At 43.3% G+C, this 11,929-nt stretch overlaps 1 pseudogene; it reads right to left on the bottom strand.

The window, feature by feature from the left end:
- Positions 1–792: 792 nt before the first annotated feature.
- On the bottom strand, positions 793–3,606 carry LOC105241489 (annotated as a pseudogene).
- Positions 3,607–11,929: the final 8,323 nt, after the last annotated feature.

Genomic DNA, 11,929 nt, shown 5'->3' with positions numbered 1-11,929 from the left:
GAATTGTGTCTGATGCATCTAGAAAAATGCCTTGCGTGCAGAGGTTGCTCAATATTTGGTGCTATTGTCAATTATTATTAATGTCCAGGTTTCTCTTACTGCCCCACACTCCTCCTTGTGACTGCAGACTTCAACACACCACCACAGTGTAGGGCTCTGACAGGAACGGGAAGCTCTGAGAGAGACATGGCACCTCCATTGGCTTCATCTCTCTCTCTCCTCCCTCAACCTAGCCCAGCTCAGCTCCCCACTCCACTCAGCCAACTTTAAAAAACAAACTCTTTGAACCTGCCTTCTCTGGTCCCTCTTCAAAATATCACCTACTTTCCTTCCTTCCCTTACCACTATCTTTCTCAAAAGAAAAGTCTACACTTGCTGCCTCTGTCTCCTCACCTCCTACTCCCTCCCTAAGCCACAGCAGTCTAGCTTCCACCCCTACCCCTCCACTGAAACTGGTCACCAGGTCACCAATGACTCAACAGCCTCAGTTCAGGGCTCACCCTACTCATTCTCTGCTTCAATAGACACTTACCTTCTTTTAGAAAATCTTCTCCTTCCTGGCTTCCCAGGCAGGACTTTCTCCTCCCTCTCTGATTGCCCCTCCTCAGTCTCCTTCCCTAGTGTTTCTGTCTACACATATCACAGTTCTCCTGGGCCCTATCCTCAGCGTCCTTCCTTTCTCCACTTTATGGATTTTTTATTTTAAGATTTTTTTTATTTATTTATTCAACAGAGAGAGAGACAGCCAGCGAGAGAGGGAACACAAGCAGGGGGAGTGGGAGAGGAAGAAGCAGGCTCCCAGCAGAAGAGCCTGATGTGGGGCTTGATCCCACAACGCCAGGATCACGCCCTGAGCCGAAGGCAGATGCTCAACCGCTGTGCCACCCAGGTGCCCCGACTTTATGGATTTTACTCAGGTGATTTCACCTATTTCTTTTTCCTTTTTTTTTATAAGATTTTATTTATTTATTTATTTATTTATTTGAGAGAGAGAGCATGAGCAGGGTGAAGGGCAGAGGGAGAAGCAGACTCCCCGCTGAGCAGGGAGCCTGATGCGGGACTCAGTCCCAGGACTGGAAGATCATGAGCTGAGTTGAAGACAGACCCTTAACTGACTGAGCCACCCAGGCGTCCCTCACCTATTTCTAATGGTCTCTCCTCTCACTTGGAAATCATTCCCATAGCTATGCTCCTCTCTCTCTGAGGAACTCCAAAACTTGTATCTTCTCCCCCAAGTAGCAGATGTCATCCACAGGCATCTCAAAAGCAAGGTTAACTCCCCACAGCAGCTCTCCAGGCTGTATTTCATGTGTTAATGGCCTCACGCTAGCATCCACTCACCTAACACTTCTCCTCGGCCCTTCACTCACACATTTCAATCCATCCCCATGACCACTGCCCTAGTTCCAGCCTCCAGCATCTGCAATTGCTCTCCTGCCTCTAGTTTATCCACTCTTGGCCTCCTGAGCACAGGCATCAAAGAGAACTTTCTAAAACACCACTCTGACCAAGTGACCCTCCACCTTAAATATCTAGAATAAAGCTCAAATCCAACAGGATGTAAGCTCTTTGCCATTCAGAATCCCTTCTGAGCAGCCCAACAGTTGGTCCAGCACCAGGAACAACTCACCATTCCCTGAACATGCCATGTACTTCCTCACTCACACTACCTAGTACTCTTTTGGTCATCCTTTTTTTTTTTTAAGTATAATCGCCATTTTTCCCCCAGAACACAGTTTTTCTTCAGTCCTTAAGGAGTTAGCTCCTTACATGGACTTCGGTGGAGGTGGTGGGGCAGTACCCCCAGGTCTAAATCGGGTGGGGGTGCTGGGTCCTTCTGTGTTTCACGAGAGCGATTCCTGACTACCTTACTATGGATGGCACAGCTCACACAGTAGTTTCACACACAGCTTGGGAAGCACATAGACCTTGAACACACTCGCTTCAGACATGTCCCTGAGGGCAGCAGCCTCTATGTTCTGAATAACGAACTTCTCAATGGCCTTGTCCTTGGGCACACAACAGGCAGCTGGTGCAGCAAACAGGCTGCACGAGGCCACCGCCCTTTTTGCCATGACCGTTATTCCTTCTTTTCTTGGTCATCTTGGAAGTGAGGACCCAAGAGGCACTCTTCTGGTCATCCTTAAAGATCCACCTTAAACATCTCTGCAGCCTTCCCTGACTCCCTCTTGCTAAGCATTTAGACTCTCCTTCCTTTCTGCCAGCACATCTTCTCTGTCCTCTACTGTAGCACTTGTGACACTATATTGAATGCACTTGCCTGTGTGCTTATCTTCTCAGTAATCTGTGGATTGCTCAAGGACAAGGACTATGTCGGTCACATCGCAGTAACCCAGCCCACTTGCCCCGTCTCTCAAGATGAGCAGCCAGACTACCAACCATGATGGAGATACTCCCCCCATATCAGGAGAGCAAACTCTACCTGCCGCAGGAAGTCTTAATACTTCCACTCTTGCAAATGCTTCCAGATGCCGCTTGGACTCTGACCCCAGAGGAGGTATTCCTCACCTGATGATTCCTGGGGGCCCTTCTGCCTGGAACAGCCTGTTCCATAGGGATAGGAGAGCTTCCGGTAGATTAAAATTCTTTGGAAAATGATTTCTAAAATAGGCTAATTACAAGTAGGGCTGGCCACTGCCAGATCCATCTCAGGAAGTCATGTTAAGACCTTCACATACCTTCAAAAGTAAGTGAGGTGAGTACCACAACAGCCTGTGGCTAGTCTTCCTGCCTTCCATTCCACCTCTCCTTGGGACACTGCCCTGCATCACATACTGGCCACAAGTTGCTTTGCTAGCCAGAAATCTACGATGGCTTCTCACTGCCTAAAACTGCACAGCACGGTGATTAAGAGCAAGGACCGTAGAAATATATCAACCAGGGCTGAATCCTAACTCCACCACTCTTTAACTATGTGAGTTTGAGCAAGTTATTGAAGTTCTCTGGGCCTCTGTTTTCTCACCTGTAAAATAAGAAAATAATAGCACCTACCCTCTTAGGACTGGGGTAAAGATTAAATACCCTAAAAATAAGAATTAAATAATAAAAAATTAGATCAGCTTGCCATTAAAAATGTTAATAACAGTGCCTGGCTCATGGTAAGAACTTAGTAAATTATATATAAACATATTCAGGTTTCAAGTCCCTCTGTCATTTAACACCTGAGACAAGAACTGTTGCCCTGACCCATTTCACATGTCGCAAGTCACCAGTTCTCAATCCTTTTAACTTCTGACTTCATCACTTATGATTCTTCGCCTCTACCCACAATATCAATCCCCCATCTACCAGCCCCTCCCTCCATCCTTAGCTGCAAATTCTCTCTGGCAGTGCTACCTACAGCTGCCTGGAAAACGCCCCCTCAGCAGAGCGCCCCTGGGGGGTGCCATGCCTAAGAGCAATACAGGGTAACACCTTCACCTGAGCACTCCATTCCCCTTGCTCACTCCCACTTGCCCTCAGGTCATTTTAAAAATCCATATGAACCCCAATGTTCATAGCAGCATTGTCCGCAATAGCTAAATCATGGAAGGAGCCGAGATGCCCTTCAACAGATGACTGGATTAAGAAGATGTGGTCCATATATACAATGGAATATTACTCAGCCATCAGAAAGAACGATTACACAACATTTGCAGCAACATGGACAGGACTGGAGAAGATTATGCTAAGCGAAATAAGTCAAGCAGAGAAAGACAATTATCATATGGGTTCACTCATTTATGGAACATAAGAAATAGGAAGATAGGTAGGAGAAGGAAGGGAAGAATGAAGGGATGGTAAAGAGAAGAGGGAATGAACCATGAGAGACTGTGGACTCTGGGAAACAAACTGAGGGCTTCAGAGGGGAGGTGGGGAGGGGATTGGGATAGGCCAGTGATGGGTAGTAAGGAGGGCACATATTGCATGGAGCACTGGGTATTACACGTAAATAATGAATAATGGAACATTACATCAAAAACTAAGGATATACTGTATGGTGACTAACATAACATAATAAAAATTATTATATAAATAAAAAAATAAATAAATGAATAAAAATCCAAATGCCTCCCTGAACTTCTGCAGTAGATAAACCTTAAACGGAGTTTTAGAGACTAAGTCACACCACCTCCAGGAAGCCTGCAGACTACAGTGATCCTCAATGACTAAAGTCTTAATCTGTAAGATATACTTCCTCACTCATATCATCTAACCATCTCTATTAGATGAAGCTCCATGAGGCAGTATCTGGCTTTCCATCACTACATCCCTATTATCCTAGAACAGTGATCAGGTCATAGTAAATGTTTAATAACTATTTACTGAAAGCAATTAATCTAACCAACCTCTTCATCTTTAAATAAGAAAACGGGGCACTTGGGTGGCTCAGCCGGTTAAGTATCTGATTTCGGATCAGGTCATGATCTCAGGGTCATGAGATCAAGCCCCGCATCAGATTCTGCACTGGGTGTGGAGCCTGCTTGGGATTCTCTCTCTTCCTCTCCCTCTGCTGTTCCTCCCCACTTGTGCTCATGCACTCTCTCTCTCTCTCTAAAAAAAATAGTAAAATAAATAACTAAGAAAACTAGGGCTGAGAAAATAGAAGTACCTCAGTCAAAGCAGAGTGAGGACTGAAACCCAGAACTCTGTAAGACTGAAATTATGAATGCAATCCACCTCCAACCTACTTCTGGGCCAGCTGCAATTCACAAGAGAGTAGACAGACAGATCTCTGATTGAACTGAGTGTTGTTCCCTCAAAGCAGGGCATTTATCTTCTCCTCCAGAAGCAAAAGACTAGGCCAACTATAGATGCTTGATTAGCTAAATGTCCTACCATTGATTCTGGGACATAATCAGGGACTGGTGGATTAACCAAGATCTCCAGCTTTCTGCAGCAACAACCCAGTGTGTGAAAACAAGGGAGCCCTGGAGTTACCTTGCCAACCAAAGGACAGGTTGCCATTCAACTTCTCCAAGCCTTACTAACAAAAAAAGCAGGAAGCCACTTTGTGCTCATTTACCTAATTGTGTTCCGTGGAACACTAGTGTCTTATGTAATGTCAATAGATGGGTTTGTTTAGAGTTTGGGCGGAAGGAGTGGGGAGGGTGCGGAAATTTCATAATCAAAAAAATATAGGAGGGGCAACTGGCTGGCTCAGTACATAGAGCATGGGACTCTTGATCTCAGGATCATGAGTTCAAGCTTAAAAAAAAAATGTAGGAAACCCTACATACCTTTCCTTATCATATTAAAGGCTCCTAGCTTTTCCAAGCTTGATCTCAAAAGGTTCTTAGAGTAATACCTATGGTCTTCATATGAGAGCGATATTCTGAAGAGAACTTATTTTATTCATTAGTTTACTTATTAAGAACTTATTTTATTTTTTTTAAAGATTTTATTTATTTATTCGACAGAGATAGAGACAGCCAGCAAGAGAGGGAACACAAGCAGGGGGAGTGGGAGAGGAAGAAGCAGGCTCATAGCGGAGGAGCCTGATGTGGGGCTCGATCCCATAATGCCGGGATCACGCCCTGAGCCGAAGGCAGACGCTTAACCGCTGAACCACCCAGGCGCCCCTAAGAACTTATTTTAAAAGAATACAGTGTAGAAATGTATAAAGGTACTATTATTCCACAGTTCCTCAAATGAACAGGATCCTAACTAGGAATTGGACTTGGACTACTAAAATTACATTACTTTCTCCAGCACAATAAGTTTGGGAGAAAGTTAACCTGGATTCAGAGCTGTCTGCTAACTTTAAAGCCTGTTTCTTTCTATCATTATATTATATTCCTTGACAGTTGTTTATTCTAAAAAATCTTTACTGAGCTACAGATGCAATGCTAGGTACAAGGGATATAAGAAGTGTAAGATTTAGTAAGCTCTGCCCTCGTGGAACTCATAATTTGGTAATGCTCATTGCTATGGCAGAGGGAATGGGAACACAGGGATAGACAGAGGGAAAGGAGGTAATGGGAGCTTGAGGGGAGCTCTAATCTTTGGGGGTAGGAGAAGTTGCCAGGGAAGGCTTCCCAAAGAAGTAGGTACCTCAGTGCTAGTCTAGCGATAAAGAACATGGCAGGGGGCAGGGGTGCAGTGGGCGAAAAGCATGGGCTCTCGAGGGAATAGACGAGTTTCTAAAGGAGGCCAGCTTCTGGCCTATCCAATGAAGTCAGAGAGGAAAGAGGGGTCTTTCCCAGATAACAGCATTTCCAGGGACTAACCAGAGGCGCGTTAGGGAGCACATGCCAAGCTGGGTTGACACCAGATACAAACAGCTGCCCTCCTGGAAACAATTAAGTGGCAGTTTTTACGTTGACAGAATCTTAGGCCTCAATGAAATATTTTGAAATCACTTAAATGTGGGGTGCCTGGGTGGCTCAGTCATTAAGCGTCTGCCTTCAGCTCAGGGCGTGATCTCGGTGTTGTGGGATCGAGCCCCACATCAGGCTCCTCCGCTGGGAGCCTGCTTCTTCCTCTCCCACTCTCCCTGCTTGTGTTCCCTCTCTCCCTGGCTGTCTCTCTGTCAGATAAATAAATAAAATCTTTTTAAAAAATCACTTAAATAAACTCCCAGTTTATTGATAATAAGAGGTCCTAAGAGAACTTGGCTTCACTTGTCTCAACATGAGCTGAATGCGGAAGAAACACAGGTTAAACAATGATAATTATAATGGTTGACAATTAATGGAGCTTATTACGTGTCAGGCACTCTGCTAAATGTTCAACATGAATTATCTCTTCTTAATCTTCACAACAGCCCTTTGAGGTAGACAATATGATTATCTCTATGTTACAGATAAGGAAGTAGGCTCAGAGGGGTGAAGTAACTTGCCCAAAGTATTACTAGCAAGTGATGGGACCTAGGTAGACTGACCCCAGGGCCTATGTGCTTCATTACTAGACTAGCTGAAGTACCTACTTCTCTGGGAAGCCCCCTCTGACAAATCCTCTACCATGGAAGATCGGGGGCCTCAGAGTTCCCACTGCCTCCTATCCCTCTATCTACTTTTGCCCTCTTCCCTCTAATGGAGCAGTGAATCATCACCAAAATTACGAGTTCCATGAGGGCAGAGATTACTGAATCTTACACTTTCTTGTAACCCTTATACCTAGTATCACATCAGCAGCTCAATAAGTATTTTTTAGAATAAGCAAGTGTCAAGGAATATAGTATAATGACAGAAAGACACGGGCTTTAAAGTCAAAAAGACTTACATCTGAATCCAGGCACTGCCACTTCTTAGCTATAATCTTGGCTAAGTTACTTAACCATTCCAGGGTTCATATGGTAAAATTTTTTACCGTGTAACGTTGTGAGAAAACCAAACTAAGCAACTTATACAGTACCTGGCACATAAAAGTTACCCAATTGTATTTGCCATCCTCCTCCTTTCCCCTTGTCTTTCACATACTGGTAGAAAGACCTCTAGTCTGGGAATCCACAGTATAATTAGCTATAATCTTAATTAAGTACTTCTCCTTTCCGGGCTTCAATTTCCTCATCTACAACTCACAGACTATTGGTTCAGAACAAATGAATTAAAACGTGCTTGAGGGGTTAAAAAAGCACCGTGCAGATGGCAGGAATTTTTGTCATTCCACCGAACTAGCTTTTAAAATCAGCCTTGAACCGTACTACACAGAAGTGTCTTGAAGCTCACAAAGAGATCTCTCAGAGACCTAAAAGCTATAAAAGGAGGGAGCATTTGCACTGTCACTAGGAGAAGGAGCCAGTCCCACTGAAGAGCTGAGGTAAGACACTGCCAAATGGCTTTGCTCCAGCAGTCCCTAGCTAATTAAGGCCCTGCTCCCCTGCCCGTCTGCCTGTGACCTCTGCAAAGGCTAGAGAACACCAAGTGCTCCACAGCAGCTCTTCTCTTGGCCAGACTGGCTTAAGGTAATCCCGCCAAGGATCAGCCAAAGCTATTGCTAAGAGGTTCCTGCCCTTGGCCTTCCTTAGAACAGAGCCCAAACAAGGAGCCCTCAGGCTGTCCTGAGGTTATCAGCTTAGGATTCCTAAGAGTCAGCCTTACACACAGCTACCAAGACTCTGGGCCTGGAATGTGTCACATGGGACAGAACTGAAGCCTAAGCAGGCAGGCCCTTTGTGCAGACTAGAAAGTCCGCTTATGCTGTAGAATAAAAAGTAAGGATAAGGGATTGGTCCTCCCATTCTAAGCTGTAAGTATCTAGTCTTAGATGCTGTCAATGTCACTTTGCAGGCTCTTTTGAAGCTGCATAGGCCCCAAGGACTTAACCACTTCCTTTGTTCATTAAAGCAGAACTTTCATTCCACCCCAAGCCTCCCCCCACCCCAAGCCTGGCTCTAGAGTAAGACAGTCCATCCATCTTGCTCTTTAAACGTTAAAACATATGGGCCCTTTTTGTTGTAAGGGTTTAACTGCTGTAAGGGAAAGACTATAGGCCAAAAACAGCACACATGAGGAAGTAAAGAAGGTTTAAAAAGTACTACAAGTTAGTTACAGTCACTGTCCCCACTCAGAGTTCCTGGTTCCTGTCGTTATTGGTGCTCTTAGAGAACAGCTACAATCCAATAGTCTCCAGACTTTATTTTTGAACAGTGTAACCCTCTCTTTCGACTGCAGTTCAAATTAAATCTAGTTAGGAGTCTCAATATCTAGTTAGATCTCTAATGAAATAATGGATCTAGGGAGCAAACATCGCTGGCTCCTGATATCATCAGGCAAAAAGCTGATGGGAAATACTTTAACGAATAGATCAAATTGACAATATCTGAACCCACTCATCAATCTAAACATTATTAAAAAAAAAAAAAAAGAGAGAAAACCAGATATAGTTGGACATCCTTTCAAAAAGAAAGAAAAGCAGGGCACCTGGGTGGCTCAGTCAGTTAAGCATCTGCCTTGGGCTCTGGTCATGATCTCAAGGTCCTGGGATCAAGCCCAGAATCCTTCCTGCTCAGCCAGAATCCGCTTTTCCCTCTGCCCCTCCCCTTCACTCATTCTCTCTCTCTCTCTCAAATAAATAATATCTTTAAAAAAAAAAGAAAGAAAGAAAATGATTAAACCTGAATCTGATCAAGCATCAAGATCCAACTACCAATTTATAGTACAATACAGAGAGCATAGGAACACATTAAATACCACCATAGGGAGATAATCAGCAAAATCCAGAAACTGGGAAACTCTTCTGGACAAATGACCCGGTTTCTTCAACACAGAATTGCAAAGAAAAGAAAAGAAATGGGGCAGGGGGGGAAGCTATGGATTAGAAGAAACTCAAGATTTAGATCAACCAGAAAAAAAGAAATAAAAGACATCCAAATTGGAAAAGAAGAAAAACTGTCACTATTTGCAGAAGACATAATACTATATATAGGAAACCCTAAAGACTCCACCAGAAAACTATTAGAACAAATAATTCAGTAAAGTTGCAGGATACAAAATTAATATACAGAAATCTGTTGCATTTCTATATGCTATTAATGAACTATTAGGGGAAAAAATTAAGAAAACAATCCCATTTATAATTGCATCAAAAAGAATAAAATACCTAGGAATAAATTTATAAATAAATTTACCAAGGAGGTAAAAGACCTATATGGTAAGATGCTGAGAAAGAAATTAAAACTGTAAGACACTGATAAACAAAACAGAAAACTGTAAGACACTGATGAAAGAAACTAAAGAAGACACAAATAAATGGAAAGATATACAATGCTCATGGATTGGAAGAATTAATATTGTTAAAATGTCCACACTACCCAAAGCAATCTATAGAGTCAATGCAACCCCTATCAGAATACCAATGGCATTTTTCACAGAACTAGAACAAATATTCCTAAAATTTGTATGGAACCACAAAAGATCCCAAATAGCCAAATAATCTTAAGAAAGAAGAACAAAGCTGGAGGCATCATGTACCCTGATTTCAAACCATACTACAAAACAATAGTAATCAAAACAGTATTGTACGGGCACAAAAACAGACACATAGATCAGTGGAATAGAATAGACGGTCCACAGGCACCTGGGTGTCTCAGTCCGTTAAACATCTGCCTTCCACTCAGATCATGATCTCAGGGTCCTGCGATCGAGCCCTGCAGTGGGCTCTTTGCTCAGTGGGGAACCTGCTTCTCCCTCTCCCTCTGCCTGCCACCCTGCCTACTTGTGATCCCTCTCTCTCTCTGTCAAATAAATAAATAAAATCTTAAAAAAAAAATAGACAGTCCAGAATCAAACCTACATTTATACTGTCATTTAATCTTTAACAAAGAAGGCAAAGGCATACAACAGGGAAAAGTCTCTTCAATAAATGGTGTTGGAAAAACTGGACAAATATGTGGAAAAGAATGAAACTGGACCACTTTCTTATACCCTACACAAAAATGATCTCAAAATGGATTAAAAGCTTAAATATAAGACCAGAACCCAGGGGCGCCTGGGTGGCACAGAGGTTAAGCGTCTGCCTTTGGCTCGGGGCGTGATCCTGGCATTATGGGATCGAGCCCCACATCAGGCTCTTCTGCTATGAGCCTGCTTCTTCCTCTCCCATTCCCCCTGATTGTGTTCCCTCTCTCACTAGCTGTCTCTCTGTCGAATAAATAAATAAAATCTTTAAAAAAAAAAAAAAAGAAAGAAAGAAAAAAAAAAAGACCAGAACCCATAAAACTCCTAGAAAAATACATAGGCATAAGCTCTTGGACGTTGGTCTAAGCAATTTGGGAGGGGGGGTGGTAATCTGTCTCCTCAGGCAAGGGCAACAAAACCAAAAATAAAGAAATGGAACTACATTAAACTGAAAAAAAAAAAAAATTTAGATCAACCAACGTATAGTTGGTGGATATGAATAAATCAACCGATATGAATAAATCAACTTAAACACTGAGACTAGTTGATGATATTAAAGGATTATTGTTGTATTTTTAGGTGTGATAATGATATTTTGGTTATGTTTTCAAATACAGTTCTTTTAAAAATACATAATAATGTTTGTGAATGAAAAAATATGCCTAGAATTTGCTTTGAAATAATCCAAACAGGTGGGAGGGTAAAGATGAAATAGCATTAATGAGACTGGCCTTGAGTACAAAATTGTAGATGAGGAGTAATGGGCACATAGGGGTTCATTATACTGCCCTCTCCAGTTTTTTTCTTTTTTCATTTACTTATTTGACAGAGAGACAGCGCGTGCACTTCGCACAAGCAGGGGGAGGGGCAAAGGGAGAGGGAGAAGCAGGCTGCCGGCTGAGCAGGGAGCCTGACTCAGGCCTGATCCCAGAACCCTCTCTAATTTGGTTTTTGTGGGGTTTTTTTAGGATTTATTTATTTTATTTATTTAAGAGACAGAGACAGAGAGAGAATGAGAGCAGGGGGAGGGGCAGAGAAGAGGGAGAGAATCTCAAGAGACTCCCTGCTGAAGCCAGGCTCCCATCCCACAACCCTGAGATCATGACCTGAACTGAAACCTGAACTGAAATCAAGAGTGGGGCGCTCAACCAACTGAGCTACCCAGGAACCCCTGCCTTCTCTAGTTTTAAATATGTTTAAAATTTTCCATAATACAAAAGGTTGGCTTTCTTCGTTTTTTTGTTAAGAGAGGGTGTGCATGAGCATGAGCTGGGGGGAGTAGGGGTAGAGGAAGAAGGAAAGAGAGACTCTTCTTTTTTTTTCTTTTAAAGATTTTATTTATTTATTTGACCAAGAGAGAGAGCGCACAAGCAGGGGGAGCAGCAGAGGGAGAGGAGGAGAAGGCTCCCCGCTGAGCAGGGAGCCCAAAACGGGGCTCAACCCCAGGACCCCAGGATCATGACCTGAGTCGAAGGAGACATCCAATCTACTGAGCCTCCCAGGAGCCCCAGGAAAGAGAGAATCTCAAGCAGGCTCCATGCCCAGAACGGAGCTTGATCTCATCTCATGACCCTGAGATCATTACCCCA

The sequence above is a fragment of the Ailuropoda melanoleuca genome, chromosome 8 (genome assembly GCF_002007445.2).
Source record: "Ailuropoda melanoleuca isolate Jingjing chromosome 8, ASM200744v2, whole genome shotgun sequence".
NCBI lineage: Eukaryota > Metazoa > Chordata > Mammalia > Carnivora > Ursidae > Ailuropoda > Ailuropoda melanoleuca.
Note: the sequence above shows the minus strand (reverse complement) of the source record. Positions and strands in the feature narration are given on the sequence as shown.